This window comes from Leptopilina boulardi, unplaced genomic scaffold (assembly GCF_019393585.1).
Source record: "Leptopilina boulardi isolate dan_hultmark-lab unplaced genomic scaffold, ZJU_Lbou_2.1 LbouV2_95, whole genome shotgun sequence".
In the NCBI taxonomy this organism is placed as follows: Eukaryota; Metazoa; Arthropoda; class Insecta; order Hymenoptera; family Figitidae; genus Leptopilina; species Leptopilina boulardi.
In genome coordinates, this window is record NW_026138044.1 from 478,123 (window position 1) to 503,080 (window position 24,958).

The window sequence follows — 24,958 nt, forward strand, 5'->3', positions numbered from 1 at the left end:
TATTTAAATTAAATATGGATTTATTATACAGCAAAAAATAAGCACTGCAAAAATAAGAGTTTTAAAAAAAATTTCTCCTAAATAAAAAAAAATATCGCTTAAAAGAAAAAAATACACGATGTTTGAAATACTTTCTCGTTTTTAAAGGTTTTTCACATCTGGTTTGTCTTAGGACGACCAGCTACAATGGTTTCAGATTGCAAGAAAGACTATATTCCATGAGTTTTTCGAGATCCTTTTTTTTATTATAGATTTTTTTATACTAAAAGTTTCAGAAACATTCCGTATTGAAATGAACAGATGAAATATCAGAAAATATTTAACATTTTCGAGGAAATTTCCTCAGAAAGGACATTCAAGCATCAGTTGCTGTTCAGCATTCGCAAGCGATACAAACAAACGGACAGTGAGAAAATTTTTTTATACTTATATATTATAGTGAAAGTTAGTTTTTTGTGAAGTAAAAAATTTGCTGAAATAATATTCAAGGAGCTTTTAAAAAGGTAAATAATATTTAATATTTCTATTATAATAATTATTATTATTAAGCGTTCGAATTGTGAATAAAGAAACTTAAACTTATAATAATTAAAATATACATTATTTTTGTTACGATAATAATAAAGAACAGAACTTTATACATTGAATTTGGTTTCAAATGTCTGTGTAAGATAAGAACTTAGGAGAACGCAAGTGTTCCAAAATTTTGTTTAGCTTATCCCTTCTCGTATGGAGCAGCGACACAAAGGACATGAAAAAAATGCGTCATAAAATCAGTACGACTTACAACGTTGTAATGAATGGTCTGCTCTTCGAATTTATGTGTGATTCTTCAGAAACCGGTCACTTTTATGGAGATAAAATTTTTTTAAAATGTTCAGAATTGTAGTTTTTTCTATTTATTGACATTAAAAACAGTTTTTTTAAGTGATTACGTTACAAAATTATTTTAAAGGCACTGGGAACACAATTTACTAATGATTATTTTTCATTTTTAGGACTCTTTAGCATGTGAATTCATCACGGCCAGAATTGATAGTAAAAGGTATATATTTTATTTTTAATAATTTTTTGTTAAAGTAGTTAAAGTTCATCCTTGTGACAATTTTACTTTCCGTTTTTCAATTAAACTCCTTTTAATGAAGATTATTTTATTTGCAGGTACGTTACTTTATGATGAAAAAAGGGAATCATTGTCAATAAAATTGTCAATCTTTTAAATTATTTACAGAATTAATCGGAAAATTAATAGACAACATCGTTAACTCCAGTGTAAATTTCTTCACTCCGTAATTCACAAAAAAGTTTGAATTATGTTATATTTTTATTATTTATTTTATAAGAAAAAAATGTATAGCTCTCTTTATATTAATAAAATTTGATTAAATTCGATAATAAAAATATGTTTATATTTCTTTACCTCTACAAAATATGTTGTGAAATATTCATTATTATTTAGAAACTTTCACAAAAATTTAAGCAAAATCCATAAAAAATCTTGGCAAATATCGACTATTAATTGGGTATATTCAATAAAAATTTTATGAAAAATAACTAAAAAATCTTGGGGAATATTTATTATTAATTGTAAATTTCAATAAAAATTTCAACAAAATTCACTAAAAAATCTTCGGAAATATTCATCAGTAATTGGGTAATTTCTAGAAAATTTTATAGAATATTCACCAAAAAATCGTGGGAAATATTCATTATTAATTGTAAATTTTCACTAAAAATGCAGCAAAATTCACCAAAAAAATTTGGGGAATATTCATAATTAGTTGGGTAATTCCAACAAACTTTTGATGAAAATGTACCAAAAAAACGTAGGGAATATTCCACAAACTTTTGGGAAAAATTTTTCCCTAAAAATTTTAGGTAATATTCCATAAGTTTTCGAAAAAAATTTTCCCCAATAAATATTGGGGAATATTCCCAAAAAGTATGGTGTATTTTACGTCACCAGCCTTTTTGGGAATTTTCCCCAAAAAATTTTTTACAGTGTAGCAAACAAATACAACATGAAGGTGGAATCAATTTTCTAACTTCATGTTTGCCAACTGTTAGTTTCAAATAAAATAATTAACTAGTGACGAAATAAATTATACTTTAATATTGCAAATAACCTATTAATTTAATAAATAACAACTTTAAAAATAAATTATCTAGTTTAATGTTAAAATAATTTATAAAGGGAAATAAATTTTTTTAATTTAATTTAATAAATAAAAATTATAAAAATTAATCTTATTGCAGGAATTAAAAATAATAATTGCATGAGATTTAAAATTAGGATATTCTTTACCAGCCTAAATTTAAAAATTGATAAATTTTTTAAATTAAATTAATTATTTTTTAATTTTTTAATTAAATTAATTTAAATTTTCATTTTTTTAAAAACTCTTTAACTCACAAAAAATGCCCTATACATTTTTTTAGTGAACCCTTGCGTGAGAACAAAACTTCTATTTCTGAGGTTATATCTTTAACATTTTTTTAATTAAATTTTTTTCCCATTTTAGACAATGTCTAATAGAAACTTTTAATCCTATGAAAAAAATAATAAACATAAATGCTATAAATATTTAATTATTAATATAAAAAAGAAAAGTAAATAGTTTATTATTATTGGAGAAAATTGAATAATTTTCTTGATTTTTTGTAAGGATAGAAATTGGAAATAAAAGTGTTAATGTAATAATATTAATAATTATCATTGCCTCGAAGTGTTACACTTGAAAAATTTGTCAGCCTTTTAGATACTTCTTTTAATTGCTTCATTTCTTCATCGTGGGAAATCCTTATGAATTTGATACATTCTTGATTTTAAAAAAAAATTGTTAAATTATAAAATAAAGCAAATATGAGAAAAAAACACAGAAAAACAATTGTACGAACCTAAATTTATCAAAATGATACCAATTTTTTAAGTCACCCGATAGCTTCGTAGCGCTGTCGCTATTTGTAATCCCACTCCAGGGTGAGAATCCAGCCATAATGGCTGTAAAATATAATAAATTATAAAAATTGTTTTCTTTTGATACTCACATTATTTAGTGAGTATTTTGTTCTGTTATGAAAACTCTCGCGAGGCATTGAGGATTCTCGCTGGGTCATAAATACGTTGGAAATAGAAATCACCAAGGGAAGAGCTTCCTGCTGTATATATTTGGATGAAAGTCCCGAATATTTAAGAACATCAGGAAGACGAAATTGCTGTCTTGTTGACGATCTGTCAAATCAATACTGGCAGTCAATTTCCTATGGACTTCTCACGTCAATCAACTCTACGTAGGATAGTTCTTGAATCTACGTTACCGACGGTCGTATATCAACTATCGATCATGGATGAAATAAACTATTGAATATTGATTAATCTAAATGACACCGAGAAGAGAGGGCGCTGTTTAGCGACGCTTTCGAGTTGACTCGTCAGCCATTATTACTCTCATTCTCATACTGGTGTCAGTATTCTATCTATATTCTTTCTTTTTTTTGTATCAAATTAAAAATGTAGTAATTTTAAAATTGTGAGACGAGGCTTCATCATAGTTGTAAAAACTGGGCGGTGAGTCCCCTAATTAATATTATGAGTCGTTCCTTCTGAATCGATCTCATTATTATTTAAAATTAAATAAATAGATATGAATCGTTATTATTCTGTCTTCTGACACTTTCTTAATATTTCAAAATTTGAAGTAATTATTAATAAATAGTTTTTTGATACATTCTATTTAATTAATGGTGTTTTTCCTTACCCCCCTCTCCGCGGTTTGTTAGGAAGTGTTTCCTATCATTTTTCTGAACTAGTCTGGTAATTATCAAAAATTTAATTAACTTTTGGATATTTTAATGTAAAATATTCTGGCGCCAAGGTCTTTGCTGGTCGGGACGGGCATCAAAAAAATTTGCAAAAGTTAAAAAACAGGCAAAAAAAAGGAAAAAGTAATAATCATATGTGAAAAATGTAGTCTTTCTGCCAAAAGAATCTAATCCCCTGTGTACATTTGTGCTATTAACCTTCCAGAAGTATTGTTTATTATAGTTATACAGTTGACAAAAGGAAAGAAGTTATTTAGTTTAAAATTTAAAAAAAGAGAAAAAACACTCGTTCAATTGCATTATATTTATACATAAATTTGAAAAATAATTTAGTTATAAGATTATTCACAACCCATGTCATAACAAAGGCCTTGAAATAAGTGTTGCTATGTGGTTGCTAAGCTAGCTGGCCACGAAAATATCGTACCCCTACGAGATACGAATGAAAAAATAAAAAAAATTTTAACTATAAATTTTCGTTTTCTTTATTTTATTGGTTTTAGACTATTTAATATTAATATATATCGCAGAAAATTATAAGGTATTAAAATAAGCTGCAACGCTTATTTAAATACCTTATAATTTTCTGTGATAGTATTAACAACATGTTTTGAACATTTTCTGAATATTAATTATTGCATTAAATTTCGTCTGAACTAGAATCTGAGGTTTAACCAATTTTCTTCAAATGATTACCAATTTCTTGGTCAATAAGCACCATTTATGTATATCAACCTAAAAAGAACAATTAAACATGTTTTTATAATTCACGACGTGAATTAATGTGAAAATAAATACGATATTCGTGTTCTGTAGGAAATTCCACTCTGAAAAACACTTAGTTAAATAAATATTCGGAAGCACTAATATAGAAAACAATATGATAAACACTACGTTGACATTTTAGCAAAACAGACTTTTTACAAAAATAAACTCCTGACTTCGCAAATGGTGGCAGATTGACTTCCAATTTTTATTATCATCTATTGGTGTTAAGACGCAAATATAACATGAATGACGCGATATTTGAGCAAGCCGTCTAAGCATAACAGCAACTAACTATCCTTGCCCCTTAACTATCCTTGCCCCATCCTCCCCTTCAGAAAAATATATTTACCCGAATTTAAAACCTCGACTATATAGTTTACGTGGAATCGCCCATATATACCTATATATATATAATTCTAAAATATTCCAATTTTCATTTTAAACAATTTCATTAATTATAATAATTAAAATAATTATTTTTACACGAAATTTCATTTTTTGAATCAAATAGGAGAAAATTTATTTAGAATATGTTATAATTAGGAAAAATATTTGTTTTTTCGACATAAAAAAATGTTTACCCGTGTGGAAAAAGCCACGATCTTGCCCTCAAGAGTTCGGGGCCCCCGGCGGGGGCCCATGAGGGCTGATCCATATGGCGAATCCATGAGGGGCACCGTAGGGGCCCCGCATGGATCGCCCTTATGATCGATTAGCAAAATTTTCTAAGTCCAAAAATCAAATATTTTTTTATCACCAAAAAATTAATGTTTATAATGATTCAGAACCACGAAAAACGCGTTTTTAATAAAAATATATTTACACTTTTTTGAAAATAACACTCACACTTATGGCAAAATAGATGAGGGCCACCGTAGGGGCCCGCATGGATCGCCCTCATGATCGATTAGCAAAATTTTCTAAGTCCAAAAGTCAAATATTTTTTCATCAACAAAAAATGAATGTTTCCAATGATTCAAAACAACGAAAAACGCATTTTTAATAAAAATATATTTACACTTTTTTGAAAATTCACCTGAGATGATTCATGATAATAATCATAAAGCATATAATTAATTATATTTTATAAATTGCATTTGATTGGAAAATATAATTTAATATCTTAACTTTAACTAAATGATGTTAAGCACTTTTCTTTGTTAGGTATTTTTCAAGTTTAAATAGCATCAAGAAGTTAGCATTCGTTTTGAAGTAGCGTGCGTAGCGTAGTTGGTAAAGCGTTAGACTCATAGTCCGTAGGTCGTAGGTTCGATTCCCCCCATGCGTTAGATTTATTTATTTCTCAGGTTTGCGTTTAATCATTAATTCTATGTATGAATTAATTGAAAAATGAAAATATCCGTTAATAGTATGCATAAATTACATATTTTTTAATTTTTTAATTAATTAATTTATTATTACTTTTAATTATATCCGACAGTTAATTAATTAGAACGTTAATTAATAAATTCAATTTGAGTAAGAATTTAATTTAAAATTGAATAATTATTAAATAAATATGTTATTTATTCATAACTTAAGCTTGTTTATTATTAATTAACTTTTATTATTAATATTATTGATTAAAAAACATTATGGCAAACTTGAGGGCAAACGTGAGGGCCCATAAGGGCGCCCGTAGGGGCACCCTCATGGATCGCCCATGCGGGCGCCCTCATCGATGAGCATGTCGTTTCCATGAGGGGCCCCTATGGATCATCCATATGCGGCCCTCATGGCATGAGGGCGATCCATAAGGGCCCCTGCTGGGGGCCCGCATCACTTTTCCACACGGGTAGGTAGTAAAATAAAGCGACAAAAATCAAATTTGATTTTAATAATTTTGTAAAATGTTGATATTTAAAAAAAGTAGAAATTTTACTACTTTAAAACATTGTTTTCAAGAATACGTAAATTTTAAATTTAAAACTAGAAACATAAATAAGAAATATAAAAAATCATCAAATGTAAGAAAAATAAAATAATATTTGTTATGTAAAATGCATGCGATATTAAGATTCGCGTGCATTAGACATAAAAAAATATTTAAACATTTTCCTTAAAACATTAAAAGCTTCTTAGATATTTTATTTATTGTTCTCTTGAAATAGACATATTTTTCAAAACGAATAAATTTTAAAGCAGTAAAACTTTTTTCGTAAATCTACTACAAACTCTTTCTGAACTTTAAATTACTAAAAAAGTTTTTTTAAAAATAATTATAGATTAATTACCTATATAATAATTGAATAATGACAGTAATTATTATTTATTTATATAAATAAAAATTAATAGGTATTTTTAATGTAGAATATTAATTATTGTCATATTTTTTCTGGAGAGTTTTGTACTCAGATAAATTGAATAAAAAGTACGATTGCATTCACTAACTTAAAAAAAAACACAAAATGTTAATTATTATTTGACATCAAATTTTCTCTTAAAATAATTTATTTTTAAAATTGTACAAAGGAATCATTGAAAATTTGATGAAATCAATGAATTTATAATTTTATTGATTGTTAAAAACAACTTTTTAATAAAATTATAAATTAAAATTGATTTAATCAAATTTTAAAGATTCATTTATATACAATTTTAAAAACAAATTATTTTAAGAGAAAATTTGTTGTCATTTAACGTAATGGTCTTGTGGGGTCAACCGAACATCACGCAGCAGAACAGTTGCTATTTCCCTTCTACTTAATTCTTCGTCTCAATTCTGTAACTGAATTTTAGTTAACGATCTTATCTATAAAATCCACATTAAAAATTTTTGGCATATTAAAAAAATGTAAAAAGAAAATGCAATTTCTTCTTAAATTAATTCATAAAAAATGTAATTCTTAAGATAAAATAAACACAATTTAGGTTTTGAACACGCTGGATAATTACTGTCAAAAAAATATGCAAAATAAAGTTAAAAGATTTGTTTATTAAGAAAATTTATTTATTTTATTAAAAATAATTGTAAATTTTACCATTTATCATTTTGAACGACAAATTTTAAGAGACCTAAGAAATTTAAGAAACTAATAAAATTTTGAGGAAAATTTTTAAATATTTTTTTATATAAAATGCATGCGAATTGAAAAATAAAAGAAAGATATATCTTAATGACATGTATTTTACATTAAAAATATTTTATTTTTTTTGGTATTGTTAGTTTTTTTTATAGTTCTTATTAATATACATATATTTCTATTTCTAAATTTCAAATTTACGTATTTTTAAAAACAATGTTTTGTAATAGTAAAATTTCTAATTTTCTTATATTAATATTTTTTTTAAAACTACCTATATGTTCAAATTAACTTGCGTCAGAAAATTTTTCTTCGATAATAATTTTAAAATTATCTAATCAGAAATCATCCAGAAAAATTAAACATCTAGAAAATTAAAAATTTTTTAAATTCTTTAATTAACATGTTTTAACGATTCTTGAAATCATCAAAGATGTCTGAACACGCTACTGAAGTGCAACCCTTAGAACTAAAACAACCCCTATATGAATTCAACAAAAACACGAAAAATTATATGTCCATTCTTTATGAAAACTTGTATCTACATCTTCAGTCACTACAAATATATTTTTTTTTGTTTTCTATATTGCTAAACTTCTGAAATTTTGTCTTTTATTGATATATTTCTAAAAAACATCCCTTCTATCATCACCAAACCCTAACAATCACATTCTAGACTTTATTTCGACAACTCTTCATAGTTATTCTAAAATAAAAAGACTAAAATCAATAAAAAATTATAATATTAGTAAGGGGTCATCCCATACACCATGTGATACTTTAGGGGGTTGCGTACTTCAGCATCATACACATGAAAAAGTGAACCATTCATAAACCAATAGTACCCAAGTAAAAATATCCGTAGCTCGCCGTAATTAAACACCGGCATGGTACTGATCCAATACTGGCTGTCGGTATTGACTTTCAGTACTGGCAGTGTACTGACTAATACACCGAATCAGTACTATGTCGGAGGTAAAAAATATTAAAACCAGTACTGGCAGTACACTGTCATTCACACCGAATCAGTACTATGTCGGTGATAAAAAACATTAAATGAAAAAGTCTTTAAATTATTTCAATAGGTAGAAAACGATGATTTTTTATTTAAAAAAATGTATATTAATTTCTTTCGAATACTTTCCCTCAAAATTTTGGATGTAATTGTAATGTATTATTATATACCTATATAAAATATATTTATGTTTTTTTAGTTATTTTAGTACTCATTGAAATATGTGCATTAAGTTATTTATCATGCATACAATAACAATAAGTTGAGAATTTTTTTCTAATAGTTTTAAAAATAAAGCAAATGTAATTTTTTCACTGTAATTTTTAAATATTATTAATAATTAAATATTAAATTTAAAAAATTTTTTACCATTCATATTTTACAGTCGTCTTTTATTAACTTATTTTTAATTATGTAATTCATCAATCATTTTTGTCTGTTTTAATATTATTTACGGTAAAAATAATTTATTAAAAATATTTAACTGAAATTGATATCCAGTTTTATTTCATTAAATCTTTGTAAAAATTGAAAAAATTTTGTGGATTTAAAAAATTTAAGAATAAATTCATTTTATTTTCGTGATCAATAGATAATACAAACTTTGAAATCAAAACTTTTGTATTAGGTGAACTACTTCAAGTCAGCACTTCAAGCCAGCGCGGCTGTGCGGTATGCGTATCTGACTTGCGTTCTAAGGGTTTAGGGTTCGATCCCCCGTGCGTGCGAGATTTTTCGTTCTTAGTTTTAAGTGTTATAAGTACAATATTTGTTCATGTGTAATATCAATTATTAAATAATTATTAAATTAAGTATAAGTGCAAAGTAAAAAAAATTAAATATTATGAATTTAAAAAAATAAAAAAATTTACAACACAAATTATTTTTTGTAAAATAATTTATTAAAAATAAAATAATTTAATTAATATAAATGATAATTATTATTTTAATTATTTATTGTTAATAATATTTTATATATTCTAAATAACATTAACTATTATTGGCTTCACATTACCTGTTCGTGGTAAAAATGGGAGTAATAAGCTAATAAGGATGAAATTTGCATTGGAAAGCGTGTTTTAGCATTTTGTAAAAAAGTGAGATTTTAAGTCCGGATGAGTACTTTGCCAGTATTATGCCAGTATTATTCTAGTACTACGTTAGTAGGGGAGACCGAGGAGGAAAGTAACAAAAATCAGTTTTTTTATGCTAACATTAAAAATATTTGTCGGATAAATTTGTCCAATATATTAAATGAAAGCTTGGACATTCACCTTTTAAATAAAATTTGAATTAAACATTTATAATAAATTGACAGTTCACAGTATAACTTTTACGCAAGCTCTTCATCTGTTACTTTCCTCCTCACCCCCGAGGAGGAAAGTAACAAGCTCTTAGGAGGAAAGTAACAAGCTCCTAGGAGGAAAGTAACAGTATAAAATTATGTAAAATTCTTTAGACTAATGACTATTATTAATTAGAAATATTTTTATTAGGAACACATGAAAGTTTAAGTACACTTTATACTTATTTGGCACATATTTGGGACATATTTAGCACATATTTCGAACATTTTATGAATTTAGCTCATTTTTTTTCTTAAAGATATTTTATAGGTTTTTCTTAAATAAATCTCTGTTATTCGTAAAATTAAATACGATTTGCTTCAATCATTAGTTAAAACATGGACAATATCGACAACAGGAGAAAAGTAGCGTGTTACTTTCCTCCTCGGTCGCTTTTTTCTTGTATGTCAACAAAAAAGTTAAAACTACACAAATGTTAAATTGTTTGTTTAAGCACAACTTAAAGACAGATAATAAGGCTATAAAATAACGAAAGGCACATTTTGAAAAACAATAAAATTAAAGAAATACGAGACTTTGAAAATTTGAACGAAAACTTACTTTTGACGTTTTTTCTGCACGTCACACCGGAATCAGACCTAGCCTTTTCTGTCAGGCTCGGACACACTATGGAGGAGGAAGGGGGAACAGTGCCGACTAAAAATATGTTTGAACCATGTCTATCCGATAATTTGTTTAAAAGTTATAAGCTTTGTTACTTTCCTCCTCTGTTACTTTCCTCCTCGGTCTCCCCTACTGGTGAGCAGGACAAAATCAGTACTGGACAGCGTTACCTGCCAGGGTTGGTCCACTACTGGCCCAGTACTGTTATACTGACTGGCAGTGTTGGGTCAGTACTATTCCAGTGGCACATTTCTACTTGGGTAGTAGGGAAAAAGCTCGCTCGACAAACTGGGGAAGCGGCTTTACTGAGAGGGGGTTAACTGAGATGGTTGACTGTATTGCAATATTATGTACTTGTGATCAGCAGTATATAAATTTTCGAAATAAAAATATGTAAAAACGCGAGGGGCTGTTCACTCTCGAATACCCGATTTGTAATGTAGAGAATATACTAGGTATCTTCCGAATATTCATCAATTAACATAAGAAAATGTAAATTTCTGGATTCTGAATATATTGTATTTTAATTGGAGATTACCGACGATTATTGAAAAGGACGTTCGAATTTGTCGAATACTATGCGAATCCAAACGAATCTCGTCGATTCCAGTAAAATTCTAAATCATGCAGTAAGAATTGTTGCGAGTCACGAATGGTTACGGAGACATACGAGCGAATTCGGCGGCGAATTATACAATTAATTTATTTTTCTTGCAATCTTACTCTTGCAAGTAATTACTTCAAATAAAATGAAAGCACTATTTCCCTGAATTTCAAAATAGGAATTACAAAAATGACTAGCAATCATTAAAAATCTTTAATGAATTCTCAAATATTGTTCAATTGGATTTTCAGTGAACAGCCCCTCGTAAAAACGTGACTTTTGATGTAGCTTAGGTATTAAATTTTAATCTAAAGTTTTAATATACTGCATCTATTCTCCATATCTGTATGCAGAAGCAAAGTGAACATGAAATGAATACAAAAAATTTATGTCTTAACTTAATAGCGGTTTTTTTTATTATTTTACTGTATTATATACCTGCTGTCAGCAGGTATATAAATGGTCAAAATTTATATTACAGACAAAGTACAGCTAAAGAAGTATAAGGCAGAAGGTAACTATAAAAATAACTTATCATTCGCTTGTATTTTCAATATAACATTAGTTGACACCTGAAAACATAATCTCTAAATTTAAGATCATGAATTACGATACGATATTTGGTTTCGCCAGGCTCAATTGTCTGATACTCTTTAATTCTTAATAATATCCTTGATAATTTTGACAAATTTAAGAAGACTAAGCGAGAACTGCTTTAGTGCCGACTGGCACATTGTATTTCTTGTTTTGTTATTTGGTGCCGCTCGGAACACTTATCAATTGAATTTTTTTGAATTGATAAAAATATTAAAATATATAAATATATTCTACTAGAATTTGTTCATTTGTGCCATTCGTTACATGACATATTTGGCATTGATATTTGGTGCCGCATGGCACTCCTGTCAAGATAGAAATCTCATTCCTTTTCTGCAATAATTAAAAAAAATCAGCGACCTTGAAAACCCTTAAGTAACCAATAAAAAAATTTGTCCTGAGGATTTCAATTATCTCAAAATTGTCATAAAAATTAAAAGAAATATTAGGTATTTGATTTTTAACTATTTATGAAAATTTGATATCTAGTGGTATCTGTGTGTTTAAATGTTTAAAAAAATTTTTTAAATATGTATAATTTTGTCAATTAATAACGGAGAGCAATCAAATTTTTATTAATCATATATGAAGATTTTAACCCAACAAACACTATCACTGAGTATCCAACAAATCGCACCAGTATAGTATTTACTTTAGGTCTGGCTAAATCTCATAAAGTGCATTTTTTTGTATAAAAAATTAAAACTTTTGAAAAAATATTTAATCTAACAAAAGTCCCTCAAACACATATCAAGACGTCAACCTAACAAACAATATCACTGAGTATCAAACAAATCGGTCAAGCAGTATAAGTTCTAGGCCTGGCTAAATCTCAATAAAAAAACAAAAAAATTTCAGTTTTTTGAGTATATTTATATTTTAGAAGGTTTTAAATTGAAAATTTTGAAAATAATTGAATTTCAAGTGATTTTGAATTGAAATGTTTGGTAATTTTATTTTGTGGTTTTTTAAAATTTTTTTTAAATTATTGAGTTTTAAAAACTTTTTTATTGAAAAATATTTTAAGATAATTGAATTTGTGAAGAATTTCATTAAAATTATTAAAAATAATTAAAGAAGAATTTTAGTTAAATGTTTGTTAAATAATTAAAATAAAGAAGATCTGCCTTGTATACACAAAAAAATACAGAGCTAAAAAAGAGCTCCTCCAAAATTTTAAAATAGATCTAAATATTAAATTTAACCTCGCCTTTTGCTGCTTTGGTGTCTAACGGCACATTGTATTTCCGGTTAATTGGATTTTCTTGAATTGTTAAAAATTAATAAAACATATTTTACTAGAACCTGTTCAATTGTGCCGCCCGGAACATGACAGATTCGTCATTGACACTTAGTGCCGCCCGGCACACCTGTCAAGGTAGAATTGAAAAAATTCTTTCCTTAATTCTCTAAAATTCCTAAAATAAAATAAAATTTTTAAAAATAGTTAAATATTTGTTTATGTAATATTTTATTATTTTTCTACAGAAAATGAGTGACATTCCAGAAATCAACATTTTTAAAATTAAAAGACGAGGAGGAATTAAGGTCAGAAAAAGATTTGAAACAAAGCAAAATTTAAAATTGGAAATAATAAAAGAAATTCGAACCAATGAACAAGTAGAAATAAAGACCCTCAATTCAGATGAAGAATTTTCGAAATTTTTTCAAAAACTCTTAGACAATACTTCAGAAATTATAGAAAATAAGAATAAATTGTAAATGTGTAATATAATTGTACTTTTAAATATATTTCATATATAACTGTATTTAGTTTTTAAATTTTTTACAATATCCTATTTGACACAGAAATATTTTATTCCGTATAGTTTCTTGATTTGATGTCATCTTTAAGCTTTATGGGACTGACGAGGTACCCGGGTAACTTTTGCATTTTCAAATTGGTTTTTTTCGTAATTTTTAAAATCGTACCGATTTAAGGTTTTTTGACTTCTCAAATTTATCCATATAAAGTGTTTTAATATTATTTATAATGTACCTTTTTTATTTATTTATTCGGAAATAATAAACAAAGTTTCTTCACCCTTTAAACGCAGACAAGGTACCCGGGTACCTCTGTACTTTTTATGCAGATAAATATTGAAATTTCTTTTAAAAAATTATGAAAAATTACGTTAAACAATTTTTTTTAATTTTTATAGTAATGTACATAATTTTTTTTATAAAATATGTAATTTAGTTACTATAGTTAAATAATAATATCGTTTAATCTACCTAAATATGTACCTGTATTGCAATCTAGCAAATATTATATACACGGGTACTATTCAATGAAAGATCAATGAAATTGTGAATACATACAAAATACTAAATACGTGATGGACAGTTTTTTAATAATCAACTAATAATGATAATTTTTTATTAGCAAAAAGAATATCCTATTTTAAGATGAGTCTTAAGAGCATTTGAACCTTCGTGACGTCACAAATCATGGCGCATGACACGCAAACTTCTCAGGTATGTGAAAAGCACAATTTTGAATATTTTTTAAAAAACCTTTTGGAAAATGTTCAGAATAACATAGACTCTGTCTGTTATGTGCGGAAAATTCAAAATTTTGCGTTTAAAACGTTTTTTAAACAATGTTAAGGTCACAAATCATGGCGCATGACACGCAAACTTCTCAGGTATGTGAAAAACACAATTTTGAATATTTTTTAAAAAAACCTTTTGGAAAATATTCAGAATAACACAGACTCTGTCTGTTATGTGCGGAAAATTCAAAATTTTGCGTATAAAACGTTTTTTAAACAATGTTTAAGTTGGTTGTCACAAGTAAGGAAAAATACACGAATTGCTTATATGTAGGCATTGTTTAAAAAACGTTTTAAACGCAAAATTTTGAATTTTTCGCACATAACAGACAGAGTCTGTGTTATTCTGAATATTTTCCAAAAGGTTTTTTTAAAAAATATTCAAAATTGTGCTTTTCACATACCTGAGAAGTTTGCGTGTCATGCGCCATGATTTGTGACCTTCAAATTGTTTAAAAAACGTTTTAAACGCAAAATTTTGAATTTTCCGCACATGACAGACAGAGTCTATGTTATTCTGAACATTTTCCAAAAGGTTTTTTTAAAAAATATTTAAAATTGTGCTTTTCAGATACCTGAGAAGTTTGCGTGTCATGCGCCATGATTTGTGACGTCACGAAGGTTCAAATGCTCTTAAAATCAGCGCTAGTAATTGGAATGGAAATTGCATTGCGTAAATTCAGCAAAGCTGCCTTAAAAAGAGGAACATCTTAAGGGGGCGCCTACTTTATAGAAAGTCAAAAAATGTGTAAATTTCAGGAATATTTTTTTCAAACGCATTTAATCACCTGTACTACCTAGGACAAACAATACTTTAAACTACAACAGTGCTCGCCGTTCGAACGCGACGACGAGCGAAGAGAAAACCGAGCGTCAAACAAGTGTTCGAGTTCTGTTGAAACGCGAATCCGACAAACAAGATTCAACAGTGAATCACCAGTGATAAGAATTACTTCCTCTTATATAAAAAATAAAGAGGGATATTTTCTTATAGATACAGGAGTAGATGTTAACATTATTAAATTAAATTTGTTGGAAGATGACGTCATAGTAATGGAAGGTAATGCCATTGAACTAACTAGAATACCACAATCCAAAATCAGTACATTAGGAACCACGATGATACCATTAGGTGACGTTGAAGTACAAATGCATGTTGTTTCACCACATTTAATTATAGATGTTAATTGTATTTTAGGTAGGGAATATTTACGTCAAGAAAAAGTTCAAATATCCTTTTGGCACCACACCATAGTTATGTGCTCAAATTCTGTAAATCCAATTCCATTTATTGACGAAAAATCACTAAAAAACTATAAGAAATTAACACCCAGAATAAAACAAGAACCTCAAACTTCAACAGTTAAATCTAGATCACGTCAAGTAATGCCTGTCAAAATTTTAATTGATAGTCTTAAGGAAGAATATTTACCTTTTATGAAAACTCAAGATGGAGTATTTATAGGCGAATCAGTTGTAACCAACTCCAATGGACATTGCCACGTGTATGCAATAAATACTACTGAGAAAGATATAAATTTGACAATACCGCCAACAGATATCAAGCAGTAGTGAAATGTTTACGTCTCTCTCATCTCAACGAGGTAGAACAAAACCACGTTTTAAAAATAGTGAACAAATATCAGGATATTTTCCATTTAACAGGTGAATTATTAACAGCAACTCCCTTGGTTTAACACAGGATTCATACAACCGATGGTATACCTATTTATACCAGACAATATCCATTTTCACCTTCTCAAAATGAAGAAAAAGAACGAATAATCACTAAAATGAAATTTGAAGGAGCAATAATGAATTCGAATTCACCATACAATTCCCCATTGTTGATAATTCCAAAAAATAGACGGCACAGGAAAAAGAAAGTAAAAAGAAAAAATCATCAATCGAAAGTTGTATAAAAAACCGTTCTACGCTAAAGCTGTAATTCAAGAACTTTCAACCTTCAAGACTAAACGTTCTATAATACAAAAAGGAATGGATGAAAGTACAATAGCATAACGTGTATCAAAAAGAAGAACAGAACAAGGATCTTGTGCCAATCGAAGATTGACCTCGGCAAGGAGCACTCTGCTAGGCCTCCCTCGTAATCCTCGAAGTTGACAGTTGATGCAGAGGTACGTCCACTCTCCATGATGATGATTTTATTACTAATGGGTAATTACTTCCACTCCAACATTTAAGGATGAGATTATGTTTACAAAATAGCGAGATGAAGATTATTGCCCTGGGATTGAGACAATGGCCAGCCAAGGAAGCTGAATTCATCCTTCTGTGAATAGAGATCACTAAGCTGAAGGTATCACCGATAACATTACTCACGTTACACGGTACACTATAAACGCGTAATAGAAAAAATCACATAACTTCTTATCTATGCACTGTTCTTGCTTTCCGTAAATAAATTCATCGAAATTCGCGGTAGGCACCTTTACAGTATGAGTGTAAAGAAGAATGAATGTTTTTAAAACGTCACGTATAGAATAAAAAAATATATATATTTTAAAAAAGCAGCCAAAAACAATTTTATATGCAATCGGGACATTGAACAATTCTAGAGGACTGTTACATCCCAGTAACAAAGATTTCTTTTTTATATTAATTTATATATATATATATATATATATATATATATATATATATATATACATATATATTCTATAATATTCCGCAGCTTCTAATTTTTTTAACGGTACTAGTGAGCACATGCGGTGCCATGTTCGTGCGGTCATATTGCAGCCACTGTAAATTACTTGAATTCGAATATATAGGTGTTTTTAGAAAAAAAGTAGAAAGTGGAACAATTTCTTTTTGGAATTTAATTTTCTTCCACTTATTTAAATGTAAAATATTTATGTATAAACTAAAACACAACTTATATAAGAATAAGTTAATTAAAATAATCTCGGGTACATAAAATGAAGAAGAATAAAAAAATATGATAATAAAATATAGAAAAGAGAAATCATCTTTTTTCCATAAAAAGGGGTACATTGCTTGAATGTCAAGTTCCTTTTTTTATATTCTTTATTATCTTCCATTTTCCGCCAAAAGCATCATGCCGCGTTTCATTCGTCCATTGTTGTAATACAATTAAATTTCAAAATTACGTTGGACTTTAACAAGACGCTTTTCAACAATTGCATTGTCGCACCTCAATGCGTTCAGCATAAAACTTATTATTATTGTAAGAATTTTTAATCTTGGACTCACTTTTCATTCAAAAAATAGAGTTTTTATAAAACTTTCTTACATGGAAAGAAGATATTTTTTAAAGACAAAAAAAAACAGTTTCCTCTATTTTGAATAGTTTCAAAAATATTTTCAGATTTAAAAAAAATAAAAACTTGTTTGCATCCTATTCAGAATTTGCAGTAAAAATTGATTTTGTAGAGAAAGTTTAAAGTTGAAGAAGTCCAAGTGATTACACCGTCTGACAAAATTCAAATTTTTTTTTCACACACTAAAAAATCAATGATTTTCAGAAACTAGGACTAAAAAAAGATACCCGTGTCTGGCCGTTTTGCTAGATCAGGTCATTTTTTGCTTTCAGGGGTAAAAACAACCATTAAATGAAAGGTGATAGGAAATCTTGTACAAATTAATAATTTTTTATGAAACCTGGTATCTCGGGGTTTTCCGGGTCGCTGATTACGAATCTGATGTCAGATTTTCAAAATTCAAAATGGTGGATCCAATATGGCGGTCGAAATTTATAAAAATTCACCAATTCATTTGAATGTTGTTACTTAGGGGTTTTTGGGGTCGCTGATTACGAATCTGATGTCAGATTTTCAAAATTCAAAATGGCGGATTCAATATAGCGGTCGAAATTTATAAAAGTTCATCGAATTCACTTGAAACTTGTTACATGAAGGTTTTTGGGGTCGCTGATAACCCCTTAAAGCAAAAAATGACCTGATCTAGCAAAACGGCCAGACACGGGTATCTTTTTTTTGGTCCTATTTTCTGAAAATCACTGATTTTTTCGTGTGTGAAAAATCGTGTCGGACGGTGTTATATATATTAATTTCTCCAAATGTTGTTGCAATGTTTTTGAGTATTCCTTTTGATGTTGTTCATAATAGTATGAAGAACAGATGACAGAATATTGTCAAAGAAAGTGGGAGAAATTAGGTAGGGAGTATGAGGTGTGATTTGCGGAAAGTCGAATTGTCAGATTAGTGTGGTCAAGAATTTAGGAAAGTGGAGTGATTAATGCTTAAAATTGTGTAAATCGAAAAATAAATTTTCTAAATTAGATGATTAAATTTATTAATTTTTTTTAAAGTAAATTTTTAACTCACTTTATAGATAAAAATTTAATTTATGTCTGAAAAGTATTGTAATAGATAATTAATAATAATAAAAACTCTAGTTATATAGAACAGCGTGGTAAAAATTCTTTTGTTTTTTTTTCGTGAAAGGTGAGATAGTATTGATATGACCTATTTAGGTTTGAAAAACTAGAATACGTCCAATCTGTCGTAGCCAGGAGCTAAACACTATTACAAAGGTTGATGTAGAACCTCAGCAATGGAACGAAGTAGACAATGGAAGAAGGAATGACAGAGACTAACAATTTCGAACGACACCAGGGACCTGGGATGAGAATTTTTTCTCTCACCTCAGGGAGATGCGATACATGGCGATTGTTCTCATCTTTCATCCGCCGACAGGACTTGGGAGTATGAGAGTATATAAATATATATACATACATTGTACGTATATAGTTGAGGATCGAACAGGTCCCTAGTTTAAAAGGCGTTCTCGTTGAAAGTTGCTACCGGAAAAATAGACACAAGCTGCTATAAAGTACTCTTGCGCGCATGCTATACCATTAGGAATTTTTTTTCCTTTTTAAGCACTCTAAAGACCATCACAAGACTTGGAGAATGAATGTTTTCTCTTCCGCTTAAGAACTCATGATACAACTTTATTCAATAAAAAATTACTCTTGTCAGCTTTAAAGTACTTTTTCTTTTCTCAAAACATATTCTTTCAATTAATTTTATTATCAAAGATCGGATTTCTTTAAAATTAGTGAGACATGACTCGTTATTTGGAAAAATTTACCAAATAGTAGGATAAAATTGTTCCTTATAATTTGTATACGATCATGGTTCAATGTTCTCGCGAGATTTCGCACGTGCTGCGCCTTCACATGGAGAAGCTGCAATTAATCTCACGGGTTTCAAGAATTAATGGTTGCACGCTGTTAATTAATTATTCTAGGAAAAGGTATATATACTCTAACAGTGCTACACGATGCAGCTTCTAAGGGAAACATTCGTCATTTTGTTTAAGATCACGTGGCACTTCAAGTGACATTTGCTTTACAGCAAAACCGAACTCTATATTTATATACACAATTTCATCCATAAAAGACAAAATTTATTCTAAAATTTCTTTAAATGCTTCAATTAAATATTGATCTTTGTTTCTATCTCCCTTCACGATTGCATTATCTACTTTATTTTATGTTATTATTTAATTAAATCATATTTCAACAAAGTTAAAGAGAATATACGGAGGTTACAATACCTAGAATTTCTAAGGAAGGTCAAAATTAACATTGGTTTACTGTTACGAGTGATCCTCATCAGAGCAAATTTGATTATCAGTTTACCGATAAGCTCAACTGTGCAAGGTCCAATAGCACCAATAGCTGTTACCCACATGCCTTGTTCTGATTAGCTAACATTTCTGATCCGTCTGAGTGTTCACTACCTGTATTCCTGCAGGTGAATTGAATCTCGTTAATACACTTACTCTCTATATACCCATATATACGAACTTCTCCAATCGGAGACAAATATATGTCTGATTCTCATTTCACCAGTGTCAGTTAGTCGAAACGAGAGGACAGATAGAAAATTTTAAATATACATTAAACTTACGTAACTGTCCTTACAAATCTGTTTACAACTTTAATGCACAACTTTACCCTCAAGTAATTTATAGTTTTTAAAGCTAAACTGTTTCACGCTTTCCCTCTTTTTATTCTACATCTCGTAAAAACGTGGGATTTTATTCTCCAGCTTTATTTCTTTTAAAGTAAAATAAATATATATTAAAATATATATATATATATTTTTTATGATAAATCTTTTTTTTCTATTTGAATCTTAACAAGGGTTTTGATTTATTTTTGTTCAGAAAAGTTTAAAATTATTCTTAAAGTTAATAATATAGTAATAATGATATAATAAATATTATTGAAATTATCATAAATGGTGAATTTTGCAACGAAAACTTACAAAAGATTCCTTCTGGGAAATATAATACTGCGAATGAACCCAAATGAGTATTAAGCACGCTGAATTTCCCCCAGCGCACTACTAATTTGATTGTTCCGTTCGCTGACTTGAAGAATAATATTTATTTATATAAACTGCTTAATAATACCACAACTCGAGAAGTCTTCATTTCATAACAAAAAGAGAGCGAGAATTTCATTTTTCATTGTCAATAAAATTATACTAAATATTAATGAATAATTTGTACATTAAATGAAGAATGTAGTAATCATTTATAAAATATGACTTAATTTCAGTCAAAAAATAAAAATTTACTATAGAATATAAAAAATAATACTATAAAATTGAAAACCAAAATTGTAAAATGGAATTTCACTATTTTTCCATAAATTTGGAATTGCCTGGGAGAAACTAGGTTTGGACATTTTTACCACAGGGAATTCCAAATGATTCTAGTGTATGATTTTTCAGAAGTGAAAAGCACCTTAGCATAGGATATATATATATATATATATATATATATACAATATTAAATATAAAATATTAAATTTTACATTACTTTGTATTATTATCAAGGCATTCAGACTCTGGATTTACATAAATAACATGTGTGTCAGTTCAATAATCTACGTATTTTTTTTCAGAATACTACTTCATCTGTTCATCAACGAAGTCCAACATATATACCAAGGATGAAGCCTTGTTATTTGCTCTTCCTCGAAACTTGAGATTACTAGATGCTTGAACATTGTTTCAAAGGTTTCATCTAAAAGTAACCTACTGAAAATAAGTATAGGGGTGGAAATTTTATCTATTTGAATTTTTATTTTTTACTTTATCCATGCTTAACCACGTAAATTCCTCTTTCTACTCACAGAAATTCTTACAAATTCCTAGAATTTTATCTAAACTTATCATAATTATAATAAGTAGTATTGTAACATCTTGCGTTATTTTATTGTATGTTTCTCGTTAGTTTCTTTTTATTCTTAATTTTTATTTATAAATTTCTTATCGATTCTACAAGGAATCTTTTACTTGATAATTTTGTCCTATTTTACTTTTCAACAGATCCAATTATTGATATTTTCCAATCTCTTTTTCTTCCACTCTCAAAAATATTTATCTCCAAATTTGCACCCGACTTAAAATTTAAGAAGGGATAGTAATATAAAAACTAAAGAATCTAATGAAAAAGTCAGTTCTATAGTCTACTCCAGTTCTCAGTTCTTTCTTCTAATTCCAAGTTATTCGAGTTCTAATTCAAAGTCATTCTAATTCTTTCTCCAGTATTTAGTTAGTTATTCAAATTCCTTCAAGTTTTATCTTCAAGTTCCAGTTTAAGTTATCATTCAAAATATCAATGTTCCAAGATTCTGATTTAAACGAGTTTTCATAGATATTCATCAAATATAAAAAAATTGAAAAATTAAATGTTACATTTGTCGGAAGTAACAGTATTATAATACTATACTCATTTAATTTTTAACTATACTATTCCAAAGTTGAGTGGAAAATATCCAAAAACTCACCAATTTAGAGAAAAAATTTAGCGCAGAGAATTAGTAAAACTATATACAAAATACGATCATGTGCGAAGAACAATGGTTCAAACTCACCAGTGATGATAGCAAATTATCGATCTCTATAGCGCTGGATCTATGGTAAAAAATATCCTTCGATAACTGAAAACTTGATTGGATTAATCCAATTAAAGCACAACACAACACAAATAAAAAAACATTAAGCACAATAATATTATATACAATACTATTTAATTTAATTATAGAGAATATAAAAAAGACGTTTACAGCGCAATGAATCACTTATCAATTAGAAGTCTCGTTTCTCTTTGACGAAATTTCGGTAACCTGCCAGCGGTGTGGTTTTGTCGTCTGCTAAGCGATGTAATGCATCTACAACTTTGTGGCGCGTTAATTTAAATTAAACGATTATATTAATTAGAAGTAATATTTTGGAGAAATGATTGGGAACGACATTTTAAATAAAAGTTAAATTTAATAAACGAAATTCGTCCATTACAATCTGTACGTTTAGTTCAGAGTCTTATTCTCTATAAATGAAACAGAATTCCACTGAATCACCAAAGCGGACAAAGTTAAATAATTAATTAAATGTTGTGTTATTTTTTAATTTGAGACGTAATAACAGTAGGTAATATCACAATTACATTAAATTAAATTAAAAATACTACGCAAAATAAAATGTAAAGAAAAAGACAAATTAATTATTATTATTAAATGTACTAATGGAGTGATAATAATTAAAGTAATCACATTACTCAAAGTTTATCAACAGAATGTAGATATTTTTTCATTTTGTACTTTTATTTGCCATAAAATATAGAAAAGTTATTTTTAATAAAAAAAAAAAATTCATGTTTAATTGAAATTGTTATGATTTAATATGTATATGTAGACTCGACAAACATGGTAAATTAATAAATGTGAGTGCAAACACAAAAGAAAATAAACAAATGAATGAAAATGATACTGTTGTATTCCGACAACTATACCGTCAGCTTCTCACAATTTGAAGCTGGAAATGAAGCCAAACAAATTCGGAATCTAATTTAAAACCGCAAAAAGGAAATACACAGCTCGGTCGATCCAATGGATAAAACTGGAAAACAAAAGTTCCTAAATTAAGCGCACCTGATGCAATCCATTCCATTAAATTCTCAATTTTATGTCGCTTTTTATTTCTTCATCTATATATAGAGAGATTTTGCTTCATTGTATTGGTACGAGAAATAATGTAACAAAATAATCCTTTCATTGCAAAAAATATTGATATTACACATTTTATTTTTAAATACGAGAGAAAATTGCACTTTTATTCAATATTTTCATATTTCGATAAAAAAAATTAAATACGATTAAAATTTTCAACTATTTTATATTTAATTTATGATGAATTTATATTTCATCATGAAAGCTACTTTTATAATTATTACTTTGAATAAGGTAGAATAATTTTTGGATTATATTTTTTATATTTTATATTATGGTATGTTCTATATTAGTGTGTGTGTGTGTGTAGTTTTTTAAAAAATAAATTTCGACTCTTGATTATACCAATTACTAGGAATTTAATTAATACATTGCATGCATTCAAAAGAGAAATATGAACATTTATTTGCATAAATTTATAAATATATTAGTGCGTATACAAAATTAAAAAAAAGTGCGGATTTAATAGCGAATTTCTGCTCTGGTGTTATATATAAATTTAAAATGCCATGATTAACGAGATGTTCTGTGTTGCATAAAACAATATATGCAAAACAAATGTGAAACACGTGTTAGAGAGTAACTGAAAAATTCATATATATAAAACGTTATTATGAAGCAAAAGTAAAGACAAAGAATTGAAAATTATTTTCGCATACAAAACCAAAAGATTATAGAGCATTGTATATATTATAACGTTAAATTTAATTTATTATGACGCCACGTTATTTTATGGAAAATAACTAAAACTAAAAAAAAATTAATGTTTTATAATACTATAATTATGAAAAACTAAAGCCAGCGCAGGAATTCTACTGCTACTTTACAGCAACAATAGGCCGCGGAGAAGGGGGGGATAAAGATAAACACTATTAATTAGACAAAACTTATAACAATAATGCTATTTATTAATATTCACTTCAAATTTTAGAAAAAGTTAAATAATGGCAGAAGGCCGAAAGACAAGATTTATGTTTTATTTATTCATCATTTTAAGCTAGTTCCAGAATGGAGCAAAACTCAACGCAATGATAAGCAAATGGGGCTGCATCGCGTCTGAGTGGCGTTTGGCTCCATTCTGGAACCAGTCTTAAATAATTATTTTGCACGCAAAAAAATAGAACGCAACATAACTCTACGAACACCAGGATGAGAATGAGAGTAAAATGGCTGACGAGTCAAACTTGAAAGCGTTGCTAAACAGCGGCCTCTCTTCTCAGTGTCATTGAGATCAATTAATGTTCAATAATCTAATACCCGCGACCGATAGTCCATACGCAGTCGTCAGTAAAGTAGATCCCTACACTATATCTAATGTTAAATTGATTGATGGGAGAAGTCCCTAGGAAAATAAATGCCAGTATTGATTTGACAGATCGTCAACAAAACAGCAATTTCGTCTTCTTGGTGTTGTTGAATATTCGGGACTCTCATCTAAATATATATACCAGGAAGCTCTTCCTTTGATGACTTATAATTTTAATGATAGATAGTTATGTCCTCAACGTCTTTGTGACCCGGCGAGAATCCTTAGTGCTTCACGAGAGTTTCCATAACAGAACGAAAGGAC

General features: G+C 28.2%; 1 protein-coding gene and 1 long non-coding RNA gene across 4 annotated transcripts in view; one reads left to right on the forward strand and one right to left on the reverse strand.

Annotated features, from left to right (window-relative positions):
- The window catches only part of LOC127290912 (protein-tyrosine sulfotransferase), a 159,951-nt gene that overhangs the window by 34,277 nt on the left and 100,716 nt on the right, over positions 1-24,958 (reverse strand). The window contains exon 1 of one of the 3 annotated variants that reach the window (XM_051319754.1): positions 10,536-11,387. The exons of 1 other annotated variant lie outside the window; for it this stretch is intronic. The gene's annotated coding sequence lies outside the window, so the exon portion shown is untranslated. Of the gene's footprint in view, positions 1-9,643; positions 9,773-10,535; positions 11,388-24,958 lie in introns of those variants that run through there. One more of the 3 variants, XM_051319753.1, reaches the window with a different exon arrangement.
- On the forward strand, positions 11,556-13,568 carry LOC127290916 (uncharacterized). The gene is made up of 3 exons (XR_007844508.1): positions 11,556-11,716; positions 13,102-13,177; positions 13,288-13,568. It is a non-coding gene; the product is annotated as an uncharacterized LOC127290916 (long non-coding RNA).